Source organism: Pygocentrus nattereri, chromosome 12 (genome assembly GCF_015220715.1).
Source record: "Pygocentrus nattereri isolate fPygNat1 chromosome 12, fPygNat1.pri, whole genome shotgun sequence".
NCBI lineage: Eukaryota > Metazoa > Chordata > Actinopteri > Characiformes > Serrasalmidae > Pygocentrus > Pygocentrus nattereri.
In genome coordinates this window covers 4,528,174-4,541,064 of record NC_051222.1, presented here as the reverse complement: position 1 = coordinate 4,541,064, position 12,891 = coordinate 4,528,174, and the positions used below count along the sequence as shown (strand labels likewise).

Sequence of the window (12,891 nt, the reverse complement as noted above, 5' to 3'; positions counted from 1 at the left end):
CACCACTGCGGACCAAACTACTGAGAAAACAGCACTGCAGATCAAACTACTGACCATACACCACTGCAGACCAAACTACTGACCATACAACACTGCAGATCAAACTACTGACCATACAGCACTGCAGATCAAACTACAGACCACACAGCACTGCAGGTTAAACTACTGACCATACAACACTGCATATCAAACTACTGAATACACACTACTGCAGATCAGACTACTGACCACCCAGCAATGCTGATGAAACTACTGACTGCACAACACTGCAGATCAAGCAACTGACCATACAACAATGCAGATCAAACTACAGACAACACAGTACTGCAGATCAAACTACTAACCACACAGCACTGCTACTCTCTCTTTCACCCTCCCTGTTTCTTTCCCCCTCTCCCTTTCTCTCTTTCTCTCTCTCTCCCTCTCTCGCCCTCTCTCCCTCCCTCCCTCCCTCCCTCTTTCTCTCCCTCCCTTTCTTTCCCTCCCTCTCTCGCCCTCTCAATCTTTCTCTTTCTGTCTCTCTCCCTCTCTCTTTCCCTCTATTTTTCTCCCTCTCTCTTTCTCCATCCCTGTCTCTTTCCCTCTCTCTCTCCCTTTCTCTTTCCCTCTCTCTTTCCCTCTACCTCTTTCTCTCCCTCTCTCTTTCTCTCTCCCTGTCTCTTTCCCTCTCTCTCGTTCTCTCTCTCTCTCCTCTCCCTCTCTCTTTTCCTCTCTCGCCCTCTCTCTTTTCCTCTCTCGCCCTCTCCCTCTCTCTCTTTCTCTTTCTCTCTCGCCCTCTCTCTCTCGTTCTCTCCCTCTCTCTCTCCCTCTCTCTTTTCCTCTTTCTTTCTCTCCCTCCCTCTCTCCCTCTCTCCCTCCCTCTTTCTTTCCCTCCCTCCCTCTTTTTTTCCCTCTCTCTCGTTCTCTCCCTCCCTCTCTCTCCCTCCCTTTCTTTCCCTCCCTCCCTCCCTCCCTCCCTCTTTCTTTCCCTCCCTCCCTCTTTTTTTCCCTCTCTCGTTCTCTCCCTCCCTCTCTCTCCCTCCCTTTCTTTCCCTCCCTCCCTCCCTCTTTCTTTCCCTCCCTCCCTCCCTCTTTTTTTCCCTCTCTCTCTCTCTCTCCCTCTCTCTCGTCCTCTCTCTTTTCCTCTCTCGCCCTCTCTCTCTCCCTCTCTCGTTCTCTCCCTCTCTCTCTTTCTCTTTCTCTCCCTCTCTCTCTCTCTCTCGTTCTCTCCCTCTCTCTCTCTCCCTCTCTCTTTTCCTCTCTCTTTCTCTCCCTCCCGCTCTCTCCCTCCCTCTCTCTTTTCCTCTCTTTCTTTCTCTCCCTCCCTCTCTCCCTCTCTCCCTCCCTCTTTCTTTCCCTCCCTCCCTCTTTTTTTCCCTCTCTCTCGTTCTCTCCCTCCCTTTCTTTCCCTCCCTCCCTCCCTCCCTCTTTCTTTCCCTCCCTCCCTCTTTTTTCCCTCTCTCTTGTTCTCTTCCTCTCTCTCTCTCTCTCTCTCGCCCTCTCTCTCCCTCTCTCTCGCCCTCTCTCCCTCTCTCGCCCTCTCCCTCCCTCTTTCTTTCTCTCTATCTCTTCCTCTCTGTCTCTCTGTCTCTCTCTCTCGCCCTCTCTCTCTTTCTCTCCCTCTCTCTTTTCCCCTCTCTCTTTCTCTCCCTCTCTCCCTTTCACTCTCCCTCTCTTGCCCTCCCTCTCTGTCTTTCTCTCCCTCTCTTCCTGTCTCTTTCCCTCTCTCGTTCTCTCCCTCTCTCTCTTTTCCTCTCTCTTTCTCTCCCCCCTCCCTCTCTCTCCCTCCCTCTCTCTCCCTCTCTCTTTCTCTCTCTCTCGCCCTCTCTCTCCCTCTCTCTCGCCCTCTCTCTCTCTCGCCCTCTCTCGCCCTCTCTCCCTCCCTCTTTCTTTCCCTCTCTCTTTCTCTCTCCCTGTCTCTTTCCCTCTCTCTCGTTCTCCCTCTCTCTCCTCTCCCTCTCTCTTTTCCTCTCTCGCCCTCTCTCTTTTCCTCTCTCACCCGCTCCCTCTCTCTCTTTCTCTTTCTCTCCTTCTCTCTCTCTCTCGTTCTCTCCCTCTCTCTCTCCCTCTCTCTTTTCCTCTCTTTCTTTCTCTCCCTCCCTCTCTCCCTCCCTCTTTCTTTCCCTCCCTCCCTCTTTTTTTCCCTCTCTCTCGTTCTCTCTCTCCCTCTCTCTCCCTCCCTTTCTTTCCCTCCCTCCCTCCCTCTTTCTTTCCCTCCCTCCCTCCCTCTTTTTTTCCCTCTCTCGTTCTCTCCCTCCCTCTCTCTCCCTCCCTTTCTTTCCCTCCCTCCCTCCCTCTTTTTTTCCCTCTCTCGTTCTCTCTCTCTCTCCCTCTCTCTCGCCCTCTCTCTTTTCCTCTCTCGCCCTCTCTCTCTCCCTCTCTCGTTCTCTCCCTCTCTCTCTTTCTCTTTCTCTCCCTCTCGCTCTCTCTCGTTCTCTCCCTCTCTCTCTCTCCCTCTCTCTTTTCCTCTCTTTCTTTCTCTCCCTCCCTCTCTCCCTCTCTCCCTCCCTCTTTCTTTCCCTCCCTCCCTCTTTTTTTCCCTCTCTCTCGTTCTCTCCCTCCCTCTCTCTCCCTCCCTTTCTTTCCCTCCCTCCCTCCCTCCCTCTTTCTTTGCCTCCCTCCCTCTTTTTTTCCCTCTCTCGTTCTCTCCCTCCCTCCCTCTCTCTCCCTCCCTTTCTTTCCCTCCCTCCCTCCCTCTTTCTTTCCCTCCCTCCCTCCCTCCCTCTTTTTTTCCCTCTCTCGTTCTCTCTCTCTCTCTCTCCCTCTCTCTCGCCCTCTCTCTTTTCCTCTCTCGCCCTCTCTCTCTCCCTCTCTCGTTCTCTCCCTCTCTCTCTTTCTCTTTCTCTCCCTCTCTCTCTCTCTCGTTCTCTCCCTCTCTCTCTCTCCCTCTCTCTTTTCCTCTCTCTTTCTCTCCCTCCCTCTCTCTCTCCCTCCCTCTCTTTTCCTCTCTTTCTTTCTCTCCCTCCCTCTCTCCCTCTCTCCCTCCCTCTTTCTTTCCCTCCCTCCCTCTTTTTTTCCCTCTCTCTCGTTCTCTCCCTCCCTCTCTCTCCCTCCCTTTCTTTCCCTCCCTCCCTCTTTCTTTCCCTCCCTCCCTCTTTTTTCCCTCTCTCTTGTTCTCTCCCTCTCTCTCGCCCTCTCTCTCCCTCTCTCTCGCCCTCTCTCCCTCTCTCGCCCTCTCTCGCCCTCTCTCCCTCCCTCTTTCTTTCTCTCTATCTCTTCCTCTCTGTCTCTCTCTCTCGCCCTCTCTCTCTTTCTCTCCCTCTCTCTTTTCCCCTCTCTCTTTCTCTCCCTCTCTCCCTTTCACTCTCCCTCTCTTGCCCTCCCTCTCTATCTTTCTCTCCCTCTCTCCCTGTCTCTTTCCCTCTCTCGTTCTCTCCCTCTCTCTCTTTTCCTCTCTCTTTCTCTCCCCCCTCCCTCTCTCTCCCTCCCTCTCTCTCCCTCTCTCTTTCTCTCTCTCTCTCGCCCTCTCTCTCCCTCTCTCTCGCCCTCTCTCGCCCTCTCTCCCTCCCTCTTTCTTTCCCTCCATCTCTTCCTCTCTCTCTCCGTCTCTCTCTCGCCCTCTCTCTCTTTCTCTCCCTCTCTCTTTTCCCCTCTCTCTTTCTCTCCCTCTCTCCCTTTCACTCTCCCTCTCTTGCCCTCCCTCTCTATCTTTCTCTCCCTCTCTCCCTGTCTCTTTCCCTCTCTCGTTCTCTCCCTCTCTCTCTTTTCCTCTCTCTTTCTCTCCCCCCTCCCTCTCTCTCCCTCCCTCTCTCTCCCTCTCTCTTTCTCTCTCTCTCTCGCCCTCTCTCTCCCTCTCTCTCGCCCTCTCTCGCCCTCTCTCCCTCCCTCTTTCTTTCCCTCCATCTCTTCCTCTCTCTCTCCGTCTCTCTCTCGCCCTCTCTCTCTTTCTCTCCCTCTCTTTTCCCCTCTCTCTTTCTCTCCCTCTCTCCCTTTCACTCTCCCTCTCTTGCCCTCCCTCTCTATCTTTCTCTCCCTCTCTCCCTGTCTCTTTCCCTCTCTCGTTCTCTCCCTCTCTCTCTTTTCCTCTCTCTCTTTCTCTCCCTCCTTCTCTCTCTCCCTCCCTCTCTCTTTTCCTCTCTTTCTCTCCCCCTCTCCCTCTCTCTCCCTCCCTTTCTTTCCCTCCCTTCCTCTTTCTTTCCCTCTATCTCTTTCTCTCCCTCTCTCTCTCCGTCTCTCTCTCTCCCTCTCTTTTCCTCTCTCTCTCTTTCTCTCCCTCTTTCCCTTTCTCTCTCCCTCTCTCGCCCTCCCTCTCTTTTCCTCTCTCTCTTTCTCTCTTTCTCTCCCTCCCTCTCTCTCCCTCTCTCTCTCTCTCTCCCTCTCTCCCTCTCTCTCTGTCTCTCTCTCCCCCTCCCGCCCCTCTCTCAGTCTTGAGCTTATGTAGACATAGTTTTGAAAGTACGCCAAGTTCCTTTAAAGTTATTTTACTAGTTTTTAAAGGCCTAAATGGTAAAGCCCACCTGAGTACCTGTGTATTGTCTGTTTACATTCCAACATGTGATCTTAGATTTGCCTTCTGCACATATCTTGTGTAAAATACAGAAAATGTGGAGAGACTCTTTGTTATTCTGCTCCTCAACCTTGGAACTCAAGTCAAGTCAAGCTCAGTACCCTCTTTTAAAGGGAGCCTGTTTTGCTTTTCTGGTTTATGTCTTTCCTTTAAATGCCCTGTTGGAATTCTCTGTTACAAGGAAGCATCATCTTATAACACAATCCTTATCACATGCCTGCTGGCAAGCTTGCCACGCCCTCGCACTACTCACAGAAAGCTGAAAAAACACTTCCCACTCGGAAACGCCCCACTCCAGTTTAGTAGTTTAGGTAGATTAATTCTAGTTCTGGTGTGCTCTAGAAAGGCCACAATGTTGAGAGCTCCTGGTAAATTCTACCATTTTCTGTGTTTTGTTGGCCTATTTCTTAGTGTTTTAGCACATTTGGGATCATTCAATATGATTAACAAATGATGGCAGAGCAGGATGAAACAGGAAGAATGTAAATAAAAACTAAATGCAATGATGCAAAATCATTTAAACTCTATATGTAATTGAAAATACTACAAAGACAACATACCAAATGTTGAAACTGAGAAATTTTATAGTTTTTTGAAAAATAAATGCCCTTTTTGATTTTGATGCCAACAACACGTTCCAGAAAAGTTGTGACAGGAGCAATAAAAGACTGGTAAAAAGACGGGTAGAACTTTTGCTTTTCATCATTTACGGTACATAATATTGATAAAAGATTCAGAGAATCCAGAGAAATCTCTGATGACCATGATCTTCAGGCCATCAGGCAGCATTCCATTAAAAACAGACATGATTCTGTAGAGGAAATCACTGCATGGGATCAGGAACACTTATGAAAACAACTGTCTGTGAACACAGTTTGTCGCTTGTGGACGAAACCAGTCCTGCGTGTTCGTTGATGCAAAACAAATGAGACGAGTAGATCAGACTGAAGTGAAACAAACAGTTTTATTACAGAATTCTGGAGAGGTTACAAACAGAGAACATGCATCATGTATCTCCCAAGTAAGCTCTGACCCCTTCTCATCTGACTCCCTTTTTATAGTCGCATGACTGCTCCTTCCTTACCCCAGCCTCCAATGTGTGCGTTAGGCCATCTCACCAATCCACATCATAAAAGTTTAAGGATGCGCTCGAGACGTGAGTGCGTCTGCAAGGTCAGCTTAAGGTATTCCCTGTGTTTACCAACTCCCCCCGTTTTCCAGACAATGGCTCTGCTTATCTGACCAGATGAACCACATGTGTGGTGTGCTAATCCCAGTGTCTACTACTATCAGCTTCGAGGTATTACCTGTTATCTGACGTCCTTGTGTATTCCACCATTAGTCAGCACACAGCCTTATGTGCTGACTCTTAGCTCTTAGAATTGTACAATATGACCATTAAGCTTTCATTGCTAGACATAAGCTTTCTTTAATACATCTTAAAAGAGTAATATGAACAATACTAAGGCTAATAATTCCACAATTCCCCCTTTTGACCTTTCACCCGAAAGGTCAACATTCAGACATAACATCGTAACCTCTATATGTTGAGTTCTGACCTGCGCAGTGAATGACAAATCAAATATCCATGCTGTGGAGCTGCCTAGGGTGTAGTCTAATTCTATTCCCCCATATCTACTAATACAACGGTCTTTGTTCATAGTTGATCGTCTATACACCTCATATTCCCCCCTTCGTGGCTATACAGGGCCTCGAAAAACAAAAGATGAACATGTTTGCTATTACACATATAACACATTACATTTGCTTAACAACTGCACATTGTCTGGAGTGTGAGAGCGAAAAAACCTGTCTGGCAGCCAACTTTCCTGAAATATCCATCAAACAATTTGGACAGGAAAAATTCTCTCACGGTTCTCCTTCCACAAGCAACCTCCTTTATGGAACTCCAGTCCAACGTTAAAAGAAAAATTCAATATGTATGAAGTTGACTTAAGCTAATACATATGGAACCCCAAAAATAAACAAATTAAAATAATGTTCGTTAGCGGGATAGTCGACCTATCGGATACCCGATAACAAACCTAAAACCATTTCCCTAACTCGTGAAAAGAAAAGACATCTGAGGTCCCAACGTACTCACTCAATATTAATTCACATACTAAGTGTGGCAGAGCGGCGTAATTTTGTTAATGCACGACTACGCCACCTAGAGGTGATTTCACCTCTAAGAAAAAAAAATGGCCTAGAGAAGAAAGAGACACCCAGGTTCAACACACTCAAAGGCCAGAGACGGGGTACAATCATTTAATAGAGATTTATTGACAATTATTTTAAAACATCTTTTCCACCAGGCAGACCAGGAATTCCCTTCTTGGAGAATCAATATAAAAAAATAACTAGCAATAATTTAATAATTTAAATTACCAGCAACAAATTAGGAAGGAACTGGGTTAAGGGCTTACTATGACAGAAGGAAGTACAGGGATAGGAATATCCTCTACACTACAAACCACACATGTCAGTGCCACACATCTCAATCACACCCAACGTGCTCCACACTACAGGAAAGGTGAATAGAATTCCGCATCCCCAAGTCAGATGCTTGGCCCCCAGCTCCTATCCAACAAAGAGACAAAAAGATTTAAAAAGAACACTGCCAAGAAGGGGATCCCGTGCTCCCATACAGTTCTGCTGGTTCTTAAAAAAATTAAAAAAAACAAAAATAAAGTTGTTAAAGTAAGCCAACAAATAGAGCAAACATACCAAAATCAGTTAAACAAAAGAAAAAACAACCCAAAGAAGTAAATCAGGAATCAACCCCAAAATTAAGCAAAAACAGATCCAAATTAATAAATCGGGATAGAAATCAAAAAACAAGCAAAATTAGTAAATCAGGATTAAACCTCAAAATTAAGCCAAAGCAAATTCAAATTAATAAATCAGGATAGAAATCAAAAACAAGCAAAATTAGCAACTCAAAAATAACTAATGAACAATAAAGTAAAAATTAATCACGAACCTTAACACCACAAAATAACAAAAACCGAAATTAAGGTAAGGAAGTAGAAAAGAAAACCAAAACCAGAATAACTCAAAATAACTAAACAAAAACAAAACTTAATGCAACACCAAAAAAAACTTAAATAAACCCAGGCAAAACAGCAGCACCGTGAGGAGCTGAAATCAGTCCGCACAATCTGGACAATAAAACCTAGAACAATACACAGAATTACAATTAATTTAGTTAATATTTGATTTAAAAGTCAATGCAGCTTGCATACTTACCAGCACAGCATCAATTTCTGCCAGCAGCCACAGCAAACAATGGCCACAGCAGACAGTAGCAGGTAATGACACACAGCAGCTCCAGCTGACAATGGCTACAGCAAACAGCTCCAGCAGACAATGACCGCAGCAAGGCAGCATAGTCACTAGCACTATCCCACCATCCAAGAAATAAGGTTAGCCAAAAGCCATACTCACTGCCAGAACATATATAAAGGAAACAGGCAGAAATTACCTTACTAAAGTGAAAGTGCCCAGGCAACATCAGAGATGCATACCACAGCGCTGAGCCGGCAATCGAATACGAGCCCGCGACTACAAACAAATACGAGGAGTTAATAATTAAGCCAACTACCACGTTATCCCGTAATGCTGTGAACAGATACCTTAAACTCATGAGAAGTAATCCAAACAGTCATGCTAAACTCCACGCTGAACGCTGCCGGCACGGAAGTCACAGCAGAAAGGAGGGGGGACAGGAAGCGCACCAAAAGTAGTCGTCCCCCTGCCCATATATAGGGTACAAAGGGGCCGCCCAGTAATTTAAACGCGGCCACGCAGCTTCACAAGCAACATAGGTGGAGTCGCAAAACCCCACCTGCTACAATCTACCCCCCCATTTTGCATTGTCGCCCCGACAATGAACTAAACTCAGGGAGCTAACACCACGGCCTAAACAAAGCTGACTGGGCATTCACTAATCCTGATGGTTCATCTGCCCTGTTATCTACACTACCAGCAGAACGTGGAAGACGGTGAATATTAGAATGCTGACCAGCTGTAGCACGTACGGTGCGACGCACCGATAACTGGCTAGAACAGGGTTGGTCTGTTAAAACCAAGGAAGAACCCGAGGGCTGACACCCTCCTTGCACCGTAGTGGCATCTAAAACCTGCCCTTCCTGTGCTGGTGGCACTATAGGAGGCCCGGTAGTACTGGAAGTGCTCGGAACAGTCACCGCAGGAGATATAGTCTCCGATACCAACAGCCATAAGTCACCATCGCTGTAGGTGTCCACAGGTTCTACTGGAACTGGTGGAAGGGAATCTCTAGGAGGAGGTAGAAGAGGGGTCGCTTTCTGTACTTGAGCCTTCAACATGTCACGATGGACATGCTTGACCTTACATAGGTCACTCACCGGGGTAACTGTGTAGACGGCTCCTTCCCCAGGAGGGGCTCTCAGCACCTGATGGACTACAGAACTCCAAACATCCTGGATCTTGTGGCGTCCCCGGACACTATGGTCCCGGAGGTAAACCAACTGACCCTCCCTTAAGGGAGCCTCCCGAACACGCTGGTCATACCGTTCCTTCCGGCGACCCGCAGCTATCCTCAAAAGGTAACGAACCCCTTCGAAGGCCAGTTTAAGCCTGGCCTGGTGTTCAATCACCCAGTCCTGGACCTGCCCTGGTACCGGGTCCTGTACCTGCCCTAGCAGAAAATCTACCGGGAGTCTAGGTTCCTGGCCAAACATTAAATAATAAGGAGACTCTCCAGTGCCCTGATGTGGAGTGGTATTATAACAAAAAACGACCTGTGGCAAATTGGATGCCCAGTCCTGCTTCCGGGAAGTTGGCAAAGTACGTAGAAGATTGTGAAGTGTTCTATTAAATCGCTCACACTGTCCATTCCCAGCAGGGTGATATGGGGTGGTCCGAGATCTTTCCACCCCATATAGATGACAAAGCTGCTGTATGAGAGCGCTCTCAAAGCTTCTACCCTGATCAGAGTGGATACGGCCAGGGACGCCCAACTTGTAAAACCATTCCCTCAACAGAACATGGGCCACTGTCGGAGCTCGCTGATCCCGAGTAGGGACTACTACAGTGTATTTACTGAACACATCAGTCATTACAAGAACATTTTCTAAACCGTTACGGGATGGCTCCAACACAGTGAAGTCAATGGCCACGATCTCGTTTGGCCTAGATGCCAACAAATGGCCCATAAAACTGTGGGGTACTGGTCCTGAGTCTTTGGCTACCTGGCACCGCTCACACTCTTGGCACCACTGTTTAATGTCGGCAAACATACCTGGCCAATAGCAGCGCTTCCTTACCAATTCTGTGGTGCGCTCAATACCCTGATGGCCATGATCCTGATGCAACTGCTTCAGTACCACTGACTTAAGGACTGCAGGTAAGAGGAGCTGGAAACCCTCCTCACCCCCATCTGGCCGAAACACCCGGCGATATAACACTCCCTCTCTCTCCACCAATCTATCCCACTGGCGCAACAGTGCCATAGCTGATCTAGAGACCTGGCGTCTTTCAGCAGAAGAGGGCTGAACTTGCTTCCGCCAAAACACCAAAACCTCTCTAAGAAGGGGATCTGCGTCCTGCAAGGAATGCATGTCCAAAGAAGAACCGCCTGGCAGCACAGAAACTAGAGTCTGGGTTGCGGGCACCATGGGGACCACTGGGGAGGCCTGCCGAACCAACTCCGGAACTAGGGTACCCGGTACATACTCTGTCACACTGGGACCTGCCTGATACTGACGGGACAATGCATCTGCATTTTTATTACTGCGGCCAGAACGATACTTTATTTCGAAGTCGAAAGCCACCAGTTGTGCAGCCCATCGATGCTCTGTTGCCCCCAGTTTTGCAGACTGGAGATAACTCAGTGGATTATTATCCGTATATACCACACACTTGTGTCCCAAAAGGTATTCACAGAATTTTTCTGTCATGGCCCATTTAAGGGCCAGAAATTCCAACTTCATGGAACTATAATTTACCATGTTGCGCTCAGGGGGCCGAAGGCCTCGACTGGCATAGGCCACGGGCCGAACAGTACCCTTGTGCTCTTGAGAGAGCACAGCCCCGAGACCACTGTAACTAGCATCAATCTCCAGAATAAAAGGCAGTGAAAAATCTGCATAGGCCAAGACTGGCGCTGAGACCAGCCTTGCCTTCAAAGCCTCAAAACTCTGCTCACACTGAGTAGTCCAGGCCATCCCCAGGGCGTCCTGACCCCTTCTTGGTCTTGGTGCCTACAATGGCAGCCACTAACTTATGCAGAGGGCCTGCTAGTTGAGCAAAGCCCTCTACAAAGCGCCTGTAATAGCTGGCAAATCCTAAAAAGGATCGCAGCTCTAACACAGTACGAGGACGCTGCCACTGTGCTACCGCCTCGATCTTGGCAGGATCAGTAGAGACACCTTTGTTGGAGATCACGTGTCCCAAATATCCCACTTCCTGTTTGAAGAAGACACATTTACCCAATTTAGCTTTCAGGCCTTCCTTTTGAAGGCGTCCGAGTACCACTTCCAGTCGCTGTACATGCTGGGAAACAGAAGAAGAGAAGACAATAATATCGTCAAGATAAAGGAGGAGTGACTGATACTGTTGGTCCCCAAACATCCGCTGCATCAACCGTTGGAAGGTACTTGGAGCATTGCAAAGTCCAAATGGCATACGATTCCATTCGAAGAGGCCGAATGGTGTACAAAAAGCAGTTTTTGGCTTGTCTTGTTCAGCCACTGGAACCTGATTATACCCACTGGCCAGGTCTAAAGTAGAGAACCAGCAGGCCCCAGAAAGTGCATCCAGGCTCTCATCAATGCGAGGCAGAGGGAAGGCATCCTTATGTGTCTTGCTGTTAAGCAACCGGTAATCCACACACATGCGCAAACTTCCATCCTTCTTTTTCACAAGAACAATCGGGGAAGCATATGGACTACTACTCTCCCTTACCACCTGAGCCTCAAGAAGCTGGTCAATATGGGCCTTCACCAATTCATAGTCGGATTGGGGAATGCGTCTATGTCTCTGCCGTACAGGAACCTGATCCAACAAAGGAATCTCATGTTCTATGAGGTTAGTGCAACCAAAATCACCGTCATGGGCTGAAAAGACCGAACTATGCTTACGAGGCAGAGACCTAACCTCTCCCTGTTCTTGATCTGTTAAAGTAGACAAATCTACAGCCTCTACTCTGTTCTGTGCAGAGCTAGCAGCTACCTGTGAAGATACAGTGGCAATAATGGACCTAACCTCTGTGATTCCTGTAGGTAAACTTACGACCTGAATCATACTTAGAGAGCCAAGGTGAGTATGTGGATGAAGAAAAGCATCTGTGATTCCAACATTAACTATGGGAACATAGACTGTGCCTCTACTGACCTGAACAAGACAGGGGGAAGCCAACAGGCCTGCTGGCAGACCAACCTCAAAAGGCTCAAAGAAAGCAGAATGCCCAGATGGTAATACTGGACAAATGCTGGCAAGCAATTTCATCATGCCGCCAGGTATTCGCACTGCCTGAGTTCCTCGAACCTTGACGGTACCCATTGGGTCTCTGGGAGCTTGGGCTGCGGACTGGTGGCACTGTTGCAAAGCTGCAATAATTGAACTAGGAGCATGCACCACTGAGGGCAACTGAAAAAGAGAAGAGCCGTGTGACCCAAACAATTCTTGGTAACATCGGCTAATGATGTTCATCCCCAAAACACCAGGGACTGTAGAGGAAGCACCGGGAGGATCCTTCACAATCAAAACCCCACACTGAGGCATCATTTTATTACACAGCAAGACATCTAGTTCTAAATAACCTATATATGGAATGTCAAGCCCGTTAGCGGCCCGGAGCTGTAACCAGTGGCAAGACTGGAGACGGTCAAGACCCCATGGTTCAAACTGCTGCGAAAAGAAGCTCTCCGTCACTGTAGACACCATGGAACCAGTGTCTAACAAACAAGAGACCATAACACCACCAATAGAAACATCAATGACAGGACAGGATGCTACTAACCTAGACACATTACTCGCCCTTGAGCCTAAAAACACCCCCTCTGAACTGTGGCTCTGCAGCTCAGTGGGCTTCAGTTTTCCGGCTGAGGTGGACAAGAAGATCGGGACACATTCTGAGGGGGCGCTCTAGGAGGAGGAAAGACACGTTCCCCATCACACTCTCTCGCGAAGTGACCTGGCTGTTGGCATCTTCGACAAACTACGCGCCCCTGATGAAAAGGACGACTAGGTCCTGAGGAGGTCTGCAGAGAAGCAACAGTACGTGTTAAATGATTGAGCTGTTCTTGTTGACGCTTCAGCATATCCTTTAACTCCCCTAATTCTGATGGCTGAGAGCCAACTGAAGGGACTGGTCGGGGACCTCCCTGTACACCATACTGCAGCCCATAAGCTGACGGTAG

The 12,891-nt window shown here is 48.1% G+C and overlaps 2 protein-coding genes and 1 long non-coding RNA gene across 4 annotated transcripts in view; 2 read left to right on the top strand and 1 right to left on the bottom strand.

Annotated features, from left to right (window-relative positions):
* LOC108443648 overlaps positions 1 to 12,891 on the top strand; it is a 381,331-nt gene that overhangs the window by 106,953 nt on the left and 261,487 nt on the right. The window lies entirely within an intron of this gene.
* The window catches only part of LOC108443651, a 69,228-nt gene that overhangs the window by 2,958 nt on the left and 53,379 nt on the right, over positions 1 to 12,891 (top strand). The window lies entirely within an intron of this gene.
* On the bottom strand, positions 6,746 to 7,791 carry LOC108443653. The gene is made up of 2 exons (XR_001859163.1): positions 7,736 to 7,791; positions 6,746 to 7,066 (listed from the first exon to the last, which is right to left on the bottom strand). It is a non-coding gene; the product is annotated as an uncharacterized LOC108443653 (long non-coding RNA).